At 32.6% G+C, this 12,836-nt stretch overlaps 1 long non-coding RNA gene across 1 annotated transcript; it reads left to right on the top strand.

The window, feature by feature from the left end:
• The first annotated feature begins 3,849 nt into the window (after nucleotides 1-3,849).
• On the top strand, nucleotides 3,850-5,641 carry LOC126880160 (uncharacterized). The gene is made up of 2 exons (XR_007696457.1): nucleotides 3,850-4,018; nucleotides 5,333-5,641. It is a non-coding gene; the product is annotated as an uncharacterized LOC126880160 (long non-coding RNA).
• Nucleotides 5,642-12,836: the final 7,195 nt, after the last annotated feature.

Genomic DNA, 12,836 nt, shown 5'->3' with positions numbered 1-12,836 from the left:
ATTTCGGTTTCTCTCTCTCCATTGTTTGTTATTAATATTCCTAAGTATTTAAATTTTTCGACTTCTTCAAAAGTGTATTCTCCTACTCTAACCTTTATCTTTTCAAAGGTTTTGTCAAATCTCATTATTTTGGTTTTTTCTTGGTTTATTTTTAATCCCATTACTTTTCCTTCTGTTACCATTTCGTTTAACATTCGTTCCATTGTTTTTCTATTTTTTGTTATTAGCACAATATCATCAGCGTATGCTATTACTTGTCCTTCTGTCGTTCGGAGAGTGCCTTTGTTGATCTTCCTGACCATGTATTCTAGGGCAAGATTAAACAGAGTTGCTGATAATGAATCTCCTTGTCTCACGCCTTTATTGATGACAAATCCTTCTGTGTCGCCTACTTGAGTTTTTATACTAACTACAGTTCTACTCATTGTCATTTGTATTAATCTTCTTAATTTATTTTCTATTCCTATTTCTTTCAAAGCTACCATTAATTTTGATCTTTTTATTGTATCAAATGCTTGCTGAAAATCTATAAAAAGCAGTTTAATTTCTATTTTATATCCATGAGCCTTTTCCATAGTTTGTTTAACCGTATATATGGCATCTGTTGTAGACTTTCTCTTAACAAATCCGCATTGATAGTGTCATATGATATTCGTGGTAGCCTCGGTCACTCTTCGTTGTATTAAGGCGGACATGATTTTACATGCTGTGTTTAATAGCGTCAGTCCTCTGTAGTTATTACACATCTGTTGATCTTCTTTTTTATGAATCGTGATAATTTGTCCTTTGTACCATTCTTCCGGCATTTTTTCTTCGTTCCATATGTCTTTTATTAAATTGTATAATTTATCTTTTAATTCTTCACCACCATATTTTATAAGCTCCATATTGATACAGTCCGATCCTGAGGCTTTACTATTACGGCTGCTATTAATAATTTCCTCAACTTCCTCTTTTGTTGGTATTTCTAGCTGGTTTCCTAACATCATTGTCTCTTCTTCTATCTTTTCATTCAGGTCTTGATCTTCTTGTTCTGTTAATAATTCTTTAAAATAGTTAGTCCAAATTTCTTTATACTCTTATCGTTTTCTGATACTTTTCCATTTTTATCTTTTATGTCTTTTATCTTTCCTTTAAAGGTTTTGTTCTGCTCACTAATGTTCTTATAGAATTCTTTTGTGTTTCTGTTCTTACTTTCTTTTTCTATTTCTTTTATCTTATCATCCAACCAATCACGTCTAATTTTCCTTATTTTTTTCTTACATTCATGTCTTATTCTATTGTATTCTTCCCTATAATCCTATCTATTTGTTCTTATCCACATTTGTCTCATTTCTACCTTCTTTTTTAGCATGTTATGGCATTCTTCGTTATACCATTCTTGTCTTTTTTTGTTTCTTTTTATACCTATGTGTACATCCGCTGTTTCATTTATACATTTTTTTATATTTCTCCAGTCTGTTTCTATATCCTTTGTAGGTTTATTATATTGTTCCTTCAGTTTTTTGTTCTTCTGTACTTACTGTCAGTTATTATCCTTGTATGTATTCCCGTTCTGTTCATTCCACATACTTAGTTTTTTCTCGTTTCTAGTTTCGTTTATGTACTTTCTCGCTATCGCCTATAGTATTTTTAGTATTTTTCTTTTAATTCTTGTTTACTTCTGGTTATTAGTACTAACTGTCAGTTGGAGATCAGTGAATATAAATTTCATGACAGCGAGGGTCTTCGAGGTAACTGGTGCCCAGGGTGGAGATCGTCGCCTGGGACGATCGAATAATTCGCGGGACGATCGAATAATTCGCAAAATGAAGATTGGATCGAAAAACTGAAAAATACGCGTTTAATATCTTTCAAAAATCTATCAAATGACACTAAAGACGACCCCTTACTCCATCCCCTGGAGATGGGGTTGGGGTAACTTTAAAATCTTAAACGGAAATGCCCATTTTTATTACATATTTGGATTGCTTACGTAAAAATAGGCAACTTTTATTCGAGAAATTTTTCGATTTGTCGATAGATGGCGCTATAATCACAAAAAACCATTTATCGTGATACCATAGGTAAATTACAGAAACGGTCTAATATCTCGAGCAATAAACTTCCAAATAAAAGATCAAAAAATATGTATTTAATATTTTTCAAGCACCTATCGAATAACATCAAACACTACTCTCCACTCCACCCCCTGGAGTTTGGGTGGGGGTTAACTTTAAAATCTTAAATGGGAATCCCCATGTTTAATTACAGATTTGGATTTCTCATGAAAAAATAAGTAATATTTATTGGAAACTTTTTTTAGAATTGTTAATATATGGCGCTAATAAATAATGTTTTTCCGATATAGCTCCATTTATCCATAATTCGAAAAAATGTCTCGAACAAAAGTTACTTATTGTTACGTAAAGAATCCAAATCTGCAATAAAAAATGGGGGCTTCTATTTAAGATTTTAAAGTTACACCCCATCCCACCTCCAGGGGGTGGACTGGAGGGTCGTGTTTTATGTTATTCGATAGGTTCTTAAAAAATATAAAAGACGTATTTTTTGGTTTTTTATGTGGAAGTGTATTTCTCGAGATATTAGACCGTTTCTATAATTTATCTATGGTATCACGATAAATCGTTTGTTTCGATTATAGCGGCATTTATCCACAATTCGAAAAAATGTCTTGAATAAAAGTTGCTTATTTTTACGTAAGCAATCCAAATCTGCAATAACAAATGGGGTTTATATTTAATATTTTAAAGTTACCCCCACTTCACCTCCAGGGGGTGGAGTGGGGAGGTTGTGTTTAGTGTCATTCGATAGATTCTTGAAAACTATTGAACATGAATTGTTCAATTTTTCAATCCAATATTCATTTCGCGAATTATTCGATAGTCCCGCGAATTATTAGGTCGTCCCAGGCGACGAGTTCCACCCTGGGAACCAGGTACCTCGGAGACCATCGCCGTCATGAAATTCGTGTTCAGTGACCTCCAAAACCCCCAAGTATAAAAATTGAACTCATTTTCGTCAATATTTCCTGAGTCCTAAATTTTTTATTTTCCATCTCTTCGAGATGCACTTTAAAGATGCTTTTTCTCATGCACAAAAGTTTTTGCCGGAGATCAATTTAGTTCACAAAATTACCTGACGCCCTCGCGAATCGCATGCAAAAAGTTGCATGACGATTCATCTTACTGCACAAAATTCCTAAGTTTAATGCTTCGTTTCCTCGTCTAATTTTCTTTTCTTTGACCTTATTATTCTTTTGGCTCGTTTCCTTTGTTCGTTGTATTTTCAAACCATACCTACGAGCGCTAGAGCTACAGTGCCTAATAGAAAAGGAGCTATGGGCTGGTGTCTCCAGTAGACCTTGTTTGAAAGTATTCTTTTATTAATGCAACTTCTTCCTGGCGTTTTACTCTTTTATTGATGACACATCCGCTTTCCCATGTGGCTTCTCCTAGATTATTGTGCATTAGCTATGATGAAGAAATAATACATGGTAGGAATTTGTAGAGGATTGTAAATAATTAAAATAATAATTAATGAGTTTTGCGTAATAATACAATGTATGTTCTGAATAGGTACGTGTAAGAATTAGTCACAAAATGTAAATAGGAAACTGACGTAAACCAGATCCTATGAGAAATTAATTCTAAACTAAAAATATTTCTTAATTTCATCCCAAAAATTGTTGTTTAATTTAATCATTTAATTTTCAACTAACTTTTCACAATATTCGCTTTACTGATTTGAATATACTGCACACTTCTGCTGATAAAATAGTGTAAACACTTGTAAGTTTTTTTTTTGGAAAAATAAATTAAAGATTAAAGTACTAGGAAAATTAATCTTTTAGTTCCAAAGTATAGGAGTTTTTTATCTATAAAAGGAACCTTAAATCTGATAGTAACTATTATTAATATTGCTTAAGAATTAGTAACAAGCAAAAACTAATCGTTCAAAATGATGCTAAAATTTGTCATCGTTTCCTGCTGTGTTGCACTAGCACTTAGTCATGCTGGTAAGTTTGCACTTCACATTATATTTTATTTTAATTTAAAAAACACATTAACTAATTAAGTAAGCGTAAGGTATTAGAAATCACATAATTCATAATTCTTGTGTTTTGACTACTCAGATTTAATATACTTTCTGATTAAATATTTTTTCAGACCTTTTTAAGAATTTTTGTATAACTTTTGGCCTTTCTCATTCTTTTTAATACGAAGTCTGTTTTTATTGTGAATGTAACCTTTTAGCATGAAAAGATGGTTAGTAGTCACTAATACAAGAATATTTTATTATTGTAGTTTTATACAGTTCGTCCATAAAGTAACGCATAAATTCATTATTAGCTGAATTTAGAAACAACATGATTAGAACTTCCAGAAACAGGTCGATTTTTATTTTTAAACTACGATTTTTTCGCATATTATATGTATATTATAGTAGTGACGTCATCCATCTAAGCGAAATGAATTATTCGATGATTTTTTAAATGGGAATATGGGTCACGTGATAGCTCATTTGAAAGGTTATTGAATTCTCTATTCAGTACATAATATAAACATTAATATATTGATTTATACAGTGTGTCCATTTTTTTTAAATTAAATTAATTGAGACTAAAAGAAGATTGTATGTAATTTATTTAATTAAAAATAAGTATTACTGTTGCTAGAAAACAGGAAAAAATGTTTATTTAACCAAAAATATTGTTTTTCGCTTAAATTCAATGTTAAAGCTGCCACCCACCTGCCTCTTGGCAGTTTGAACATTTCATTTATGCGAAAATCAATGTTTATTTCTCAAATATTTCTTCTCCGTTTTCTGACAGTAATAAAATGTATTTAGAATTAAATAAGTTACATACATTTTCCTTTTTGTGTCAATGAATTTCATTAAAAAAAATTTGGGCACCCTTTATAAAAAATTATATTAATGTTTGTATTACTGAATAGATAATTGAATACCCTTTCAAATGAGCTGCTACATGACCCCTATTCTCATTTAAAAGATCATCGATTACGTCAGCACGCTCAGGTGAATGACGTCACTAGTATGATATATATGCCAAAAATCGTAGTTTAAAATAAAAATTTACCTATTTCCAATAATGTTGTTTATTTAGCTAATAATAAACTATTTATGCGTTACTTTATGGACACACTGTATATTTTATACTAAACGTTGATAAGTTAGCATACGTTGTAGCCCCTACTCACATTTTAATATACGTTTCGGTACTACTAACATAGTGTATTGCTCACAAAATTTTTGTGTTCTCTGAATACTTAGATAAAACCGCAATAAAAATTAAATTATTTCATTTTAGTTGGAAAATGTCCCAGTGTAGATGGTAGATATCCAGTCTACCTTCTGGATTCAAGATCCTGTTCAAAATTCTATGAATGTTCGAATGGCACACCATATCAATTCAAATGTGCGTATGGTACATATTTCGACAGATACAGCAGCGTATGCAAACATAAAGAAGATGTCTATTGTGGCAGGAGAAGGAGAGATTAGGCCGTAATTTGAAAAAAATCATATTTTCTTTAATTTTCATAGGAGCTGTGTAACACATAAAGTTGAATTATTAATGTTAAAAGTTAAAACCAGAATAAAAAAGTAATTACGTTTATCATAGTATATATTTTTTAACATATTTGAAACAATGGAAACGTGCATGCAGTGGTATGATTGTAGGTGAGATGTGTTTCTATACCATGCAGTTTGCTGATTACTAAAGAAGAAAATATTAAATAATGTAGAAGTAGACGCATATTTCTTCTTCTTCTTGATGTAACTATCCGTGACAAATGTTGGCAATAATCATGGCAATTTTTATTTTATTTGCAGCAGCGCGGAAAAACCAGGTTCAGAGGTTCTTGAACTAGGACATTCTGCTTCTTCCTGGACCTTGCTTTCCAAATATTTTTCCTTGCACGATGGCTTGTGGGAGAGGATTAATTTCGCATAAAGTGGCCAAAGTATGCTAACTTTCGGGATTTGATAGTAGTCAGTATCTCTCGGCCCTTCTTCATTCTTTTGAGAACATCCTTATTTGTGACGCAGTCAGTCCACGGGATTTTGGATATTCTCCGATAGAGCCACATCTCAAATGCTTCCAATTTGCCGTATACATCTTCGTTCAAGGTCCATTACTCAATACCATAAAAAGGACAGAGAAGACGTAACAGTGCAGCATTCTCACTTTTGTACCAAGAGAGGCGTTATGGCTCTTGAAGAAGGCCTCCATCCGGTTGAAGGTGAATCTAGTTTTTCCGATGCGCGATCTTATCTCTTGGTTGTTGGTCCATTCTTTATTTATTATGGCTCTGAGGTAGTGTAGTGCGCCACTTTTTCGACAAGGATTTGGTTGATGTAGAGTTTTTTTTTTGTTTTATGGCATAGACTTGGGTGTCAATTAACCAGTCACAACTTTTTTGTTTTCTATTCATAGATAAAGAAGGCAATTAGGTCCTTAGAGTTCCATAGCAAACTCTTCTACAGCTCTTTACTCAGTTCAAAAGCTGCAGTTGGCCGCTATGGACTATCCTAGCTGCTCACCACATTTTTACATTATACATCTTTTTCTTCTTCTTCTTTTTTCATATGTACATAATATATCAAATTATCAGGATTAATAAATTTAGAGGTTAATTTTAGTTTCACACAGATGAATTTCATTAAACAATCATAAATATTTTTGCAGTTCAGAGGCAATAGATAGGATACATTGAAAGGTGGAACAACAGTACATTTTATTAAATCTTTGATTAAATTATAGGTGTATGGAATGTATTTTGTGCACTCAAAGAAAGTGTGATTCAAATCACCCACCTTCTGACATTCAGTACAAAGATTTGGATCAAAAACTTTAATTCTTGCTAGATGTAGAAGGAAACATGCATGTCCAAACTTCATTCTGATTCATGTTGTTATATATCTTCGAGGTACTACATAATTTTTAAACCAATATATATTTGGAACAGAAGGTTGAATTATTGAATACTGAGATTTGGATTGTTTACAAAAAACTCGCCATGGTTGACTCCACTGATATTTAACTCGATGCTTAATAGTGTTAACTAAATCAGATACGCAAAACTTACGATTATTTGAAGTACCATACTCAATAGCTTTTTTAGCCAAACTATCAACATATTCATTATGCGTTAGTCATATATGAGCCTTAACCCATAAAAAGTTAACTCTTCTTTTATTTTTATGAATTTCAAAAAGGATTTTCTTAATTAGTAGGATATAAATATTTGAATTGTTATTGGGAAAATCTATAAATTGAATAGCAAGAAGAACAGAGAGTGAATCGAAAATAATTGTTGCAGATATATCTTCTGATTCTTTAAAATATTGCAGGGCCTCATAAATTGCTATGGCTTCAGCACTGAAGATAGAAAAATCATGGCCTAACTTAAACATTTTTTCTGTTTTAGCAGCAGGTATGTAAAAGGCACATCCAGTGCCAACTAACGTCTTAGATGCATCTGTATATATATTTACAGTCTGGCCAATTCTCTAAGAATGTTCTTAAGATGTTAGAGCTAATATCACTGTTTTCATGGTAACTTGGTTTTACTAATTTAACTCTATGTAAAAAAGAATGAAAATCTTCAAGTCCAAAGCTATCAATCACGTTATAATCACAGTCAAAATTTGACAGATTTCGAAAAGCCTCGCAAAGTGGAGGCGAGTTCTTTAGCTTCCAGTATTTATTAGTTAAATCCGCCACATTCAGCTTGTTAACATTTTGGTAAAGACCGGTATTTAGGTAACGAATTTTTATTAAAAATTTCTGGCTGAGATATTGCCTTCTATAATTGAGTGGAATTTCTAAAGCTTCTACATGTAAAGCTTTATTTGGAGTTGATTTCATAGCTTCCAAACAGATACGGAGTCCTAAGTTCTGTACAACGTCTACTTTGTTTAAAATATGTTTAGAAGCTGAGCCATATAGAATACATCCATAATCAATTATAGATCTAATATATGATCGATACAAAAGTAAGGAAATATCAACATCAGCTCCCCACCAAGTCCTTGAAACTGATGTAGACTGTAGAGTTGACCTTCTGCTATCTGTATCTTGCTAATGATCATAAGCTTTGTCTTCTTTACGTTTATACTGAGCCCACTGTAATACGTTTGCTCATAAGGACTTGTAGGTCTTCTAGGTTGTCCGCAAATACTATCGTGTTATGTGAATACCTGATGTTGTTTAGTCGGCACTTGATTATTAGAATACCTTTTTCAGTTTCGTGCAAAACTTCAATAACTATTTTTTCAGGGTAGAAATTGAAGATTAGAACAGAAAAAATACAGAGTTGCCTCACTGCACTGATAATTTTCACTTATTGAGTGTGTTCTCCTTCAATTTTGAATTTCTGATTTCCTAACCTCAAATTTAACTCTTGAGAATAATATCATACAACAAACAGACAATTACAAATATCTGCCATACGAGATCAAAATAAGCAGAGACAATAAAACACATCGGCTGTCCCATTGCAAAACACAGTAACCGTCATTTTTGTCAAAATCCAATTTTTTATAAATTTGATGTTGCTGGGTTTTACTCTACCTTCTGAGAGTTTTAAAACTAACGTCGGACTATAAAGAAGGAAAATACGGCATACGCACAACATAGTAACTGACAGTCGATCTAGGCTTCTCCTAGTGCAAAACACAGTAACTAACAAAACCCATATCAAAACCAAGTAACTGCTAAGTAGTTACTGGCAGGGATTTCAATCCAGCAGCATTTTTATTCCAGCAGCTGGATTTTGTAAGATTGGACTGAATCCACCTGGATCCAGCGCGGTTCCAGCTAAATGTGGAATCACAATAAAAACACGATTTTAATGTTTTTTGTCTGTATTCTAAATTTTTAAATTTTTAAATTTCTAAATTTTTAAACATTAGTTATTTAGTTTCTTGGAAGTGAGACCTTAAAAAACCATTGGCATAACCTACTTCGCACATAATTGCACATATAGCCGATGGCGGAGAAAGCCCTTCCGGCCTCTGTGCTGGTCGGTTTTAAGGTCATCAAATAGTCATAGACCATTGACAAATGATCGCCTTCCACTCCTTTGGCCTCATAAACTGCCATTTCCTTTTTAAAAAATAATTTCGTAATCTTTTTGAGAACCAATTTTTTTTTGGTTATAAAAGTTTTCTTTTTTTTTGTTTCAATTCAATCTCAAGTTTTGTTCCAAAGTAAAATTCACGGATTCCGGATTAGTTGGCCCATCTTCTTTCATTATGTCTTCTTACACTGGTTCCACAGTTACTTGTTTATTTATAGGAATCAACAAATTTTTCATCTGTTGTCGCATTGCATTCTTTTTCAGCATGTGGTAACCACCATTGTTTAGTCCTTCGTCATACTTTTTTTTTATTTTGTAAGTACATTAATGTACCTTTAATTTCAGAGAGATACTGTTCCGCGATTATGTTGCGTAGTGCTTCTGATAGATTGGCATTAAGGCTAGCGTCCTGGCTATTTAGTTTGTCTAAGGCAAGTGTCATGGTTGTGTCGGCCGTTATCAAAGAGGACTCTCTTCTGCAAAGAGCTTCTACAGCCAGTTGCCAGTTTTACCGGTTACAGAGTGGTCATCAACTCATTGATTATTGACCACTCACCAGCAGAGGTTTTTACCGCAGAATCAATGTCTATCAACGCTTTATCGATGCAAACTTTTAGGCTGTAAAAACTTTCCAGCATACCGAGCTACTGCTAGCGCGATAGAATGGCAAGTTGCCGACTCACGGCTTTGAATAAAGAGGCTAATCCGCGATGCTGCATCCAGCAATTGCAATCTCTAGTTACTGGGCTTTGTAATGGTTTTTGTAGTTACTGTGTTTTGACTTGAGAAATCGTCTTCAATTTATACGGAAATTTCAACCCCTACACTGTAACCATGTAACTGTAAACACATCCGTACAAGATATCGACTCCATGAAATCGTTATAAAATATCGTACAAAGGGCTATACACACATGTCCACTGATGGAATTCATGGCAATATCGAACAAAAAATACTAGGGAACAGAAATATCTATGATTTTCAGGAACGGACTGAACTTAAAATAACTCTAGAAAAAAAGTAGAGGTACTCGAATTAAAAGGGTTTCATTTGTGGCAAAATAAAAAAAAAGGAAAACAACTAAGAAACTAGAGGATCCTTTAAAGGGTTTTCTATTAAAAAATCTGGAAGAAGATCTTTTTACACGAGGAATAAATTTTATAAAATATAAAACAGATTTCGAGGACGATTATAAGGAATTAGATATTTTTCAAAAAAAAACGCTGCCCAAGCACGTTTACGCCCAAAACTTTAAATATTCGTGGAATCTCATGCGACAAAGAGGCACTTATTTTGAAAAACCTAGTACCATTAATGCCGGAAAACTGAAAGTTATTTTGGCAAAACCTACCAGACTCAGAAACATCTTTAGACTTGGTGGGTCATGAAAATGGATGTCATATATTCCAATATTTAAATAAAATAATATATCGGTACGTTTGCTCTACAGTTTAGTTTTATGCTGTTAACAAACTGATGTATTTGTCTAGTTCTTTACTTTTGTCATTTTAGTAATATTATTCGATTTTATTTTAAGTACAGATTGTTTATTTTGTCCGTTTTGTTATTTCCGCATTTTTTATCACAGTTTTGTCATTAGCTTAGTTGTTTGTATTTATATTCTACGTTTTATTCAAATATACATTGAGCACGTAAAGGTTGGAATAAATTCATTTTCTCGTGAATGGACGATTTTGGAAAAAAATCCGGAAACAGGTCAATTTTTGTTTTTAAATTAAGACTTTTTGGCTTATATATCATACTAGTGAAGTCACCCATCTGGGCGTGATCACATCATCAATGATATTTTAAATGAGAATAGGGGTCGTATTAGAGCTCATTTGAGAGGTAATTTAATTCTCTATTCAGCAATATAACCATTAATACAATTATTTATACAGGGTGCCCAAAAAAATTTTTTTTTATTAAAAATATTGACATAAAAAGAAGAGTGTGTGTAATTTATTTAATTCAAAATACATTTTACTGCTATCAGAAAACGGGAAATTTGTTTATTTGACAAATAAATATTGCTTTTTGATTAAATTCAATATTAAAGCAGCCACCCACCTGCCTCTTCACAGATTGAACATTTAATTTAAGAGAAAAGTAATGATTATATTTCAAATAACCATTTTTTTCTGTTTTTTGAGAGCAGTAAAATGTATTTTGAATTAAATAAATTGCATACATTCTTCTTTTTATTAAAAAAAAAAATTTTTTGGACACCCTGTATAAATAATTATGTTAATGTTTATATTACTGAATAGATAATTGAATTACCTTTCAAATGAGCTATCACACGACCATTATTCTTATTTAAAAAAATCATCGATGACGTCATCACGCCTAGATGGGTGACGTCACTAGCATGACGTCAAAGTTGATTAATAGCAACCTGAAAATTTGTTAATAACTTAACGGTGTCTAGTCGGACAAACTTTGATGTACGGGAACACTGGACAGGGGAAGTTTTAATTGTGGAACAGGTTAAAAATTTGGAACGTCAGACTACGAAAACGTCCCATGTATTTTGTCGGACAGACCTTCTAATTGATTTGTTACCATTTCATTAAACTCTCATGCCAAAATCAGACTGCTGTTTATCACCTGTCATAATTCCTGTCTTTTGACATGTTCTACGTGTCGGACTTATTAACATGCCCAGTTCGTTGTTTGCCCAGAGTAAAATGACCAGAGTTTAATGAAAGGGTAACAAATCAGTTGGAAGTTCTGCCCTACAAAATACATGGAACGTTTTCGTAGGCTGACGTTCCAAATTTTTAACCTGTTTCACAATTAAAACTTCCCCTGTTCCAGTGTTCCCATACATCATAGTTTGTCCGACGACACACCGTTAAGCTATTAACAAGTTTTCAGGTTGCTATTAATCAACTTTTTTGTGGTACGCGGGATCCAGGCTCAAAAGAGCTAGGACGCTTAAGTGGAACAGGGCAGGGCACTTAGCTAGAACACAAGATAGATGGTGGACAAGACGATTCATGGAATGGAGGCCCAGAAACTATAAAAGTTAATTTTATCTTACAATAAAACATTAAAAAACTTTTGCTTTCAATAATTAAAACTTAGTGTCACTACGGCTGTTTCTAAAGTTATGTTGGTGTTGAATGGGTTGCATATGTGAGTTCATTTAAAATGAAGTAAAAGAAAGACGTACTCATAATCATTTATTTCACTTAGACGACCGGTTTCGATCTCTACAATATACAGATCATCATCAGGTCAGCGTCACAAGTGATTAAATGATGCCGATGAAAGTGATGATTTATAAGGACATCAGTAACATGATTTCAAGTCCAAGTTATGCTAGCAGGATAACTAGTTAAGAGACTGGGTAGGCGTACATGTTTCGTAGATTAACACACAATATAATGGGATAGTTCTTGAGGGTAGAGATGTAATGTTAAACAAAAGAAAGAAAGAAAGAAAAAGTGAAAACTAACAGTTTTTTGTAGGGTATTTTGTTTGTGATTTATAATCAGAGAAGATGTTAAATTGAAATTTTAGAGTGTAACGGAACTAAGTTTTTAATTTATTTTAATTTTTAACGGAGAAACTATAAATATAATTATAATGTTATGTATACAGCGTGTCTACTTGAGTTGGAAACATATGGGAAACTTTTTTATTATTAATTTTACGAAAAAAAGTTATTCTTTATAAAAAGTTCTGCATGCCCCAAAACCTAAGATTCAATCATCAGAT

The sequence above is a fragment of the Diabrotica virgifera genome, chromosome 2 (genome assembly GCF_917563875.1).
Source record: "Diabrotica virgifera virgifera chromosome 2, PGI_DIABVI_V3a".
In the NCBI taxonomy this organism is placed as follows: domain Eukaryota; kingdom Metazoa; phylum Arthropoda; class Insecta; order Coleoptera; family Chrysomelidae; genus Diabrotica; species Diabrotica virgifera.
This window is presented reverse-complemented; position numbering and strand designations above follow the sequence as displayed.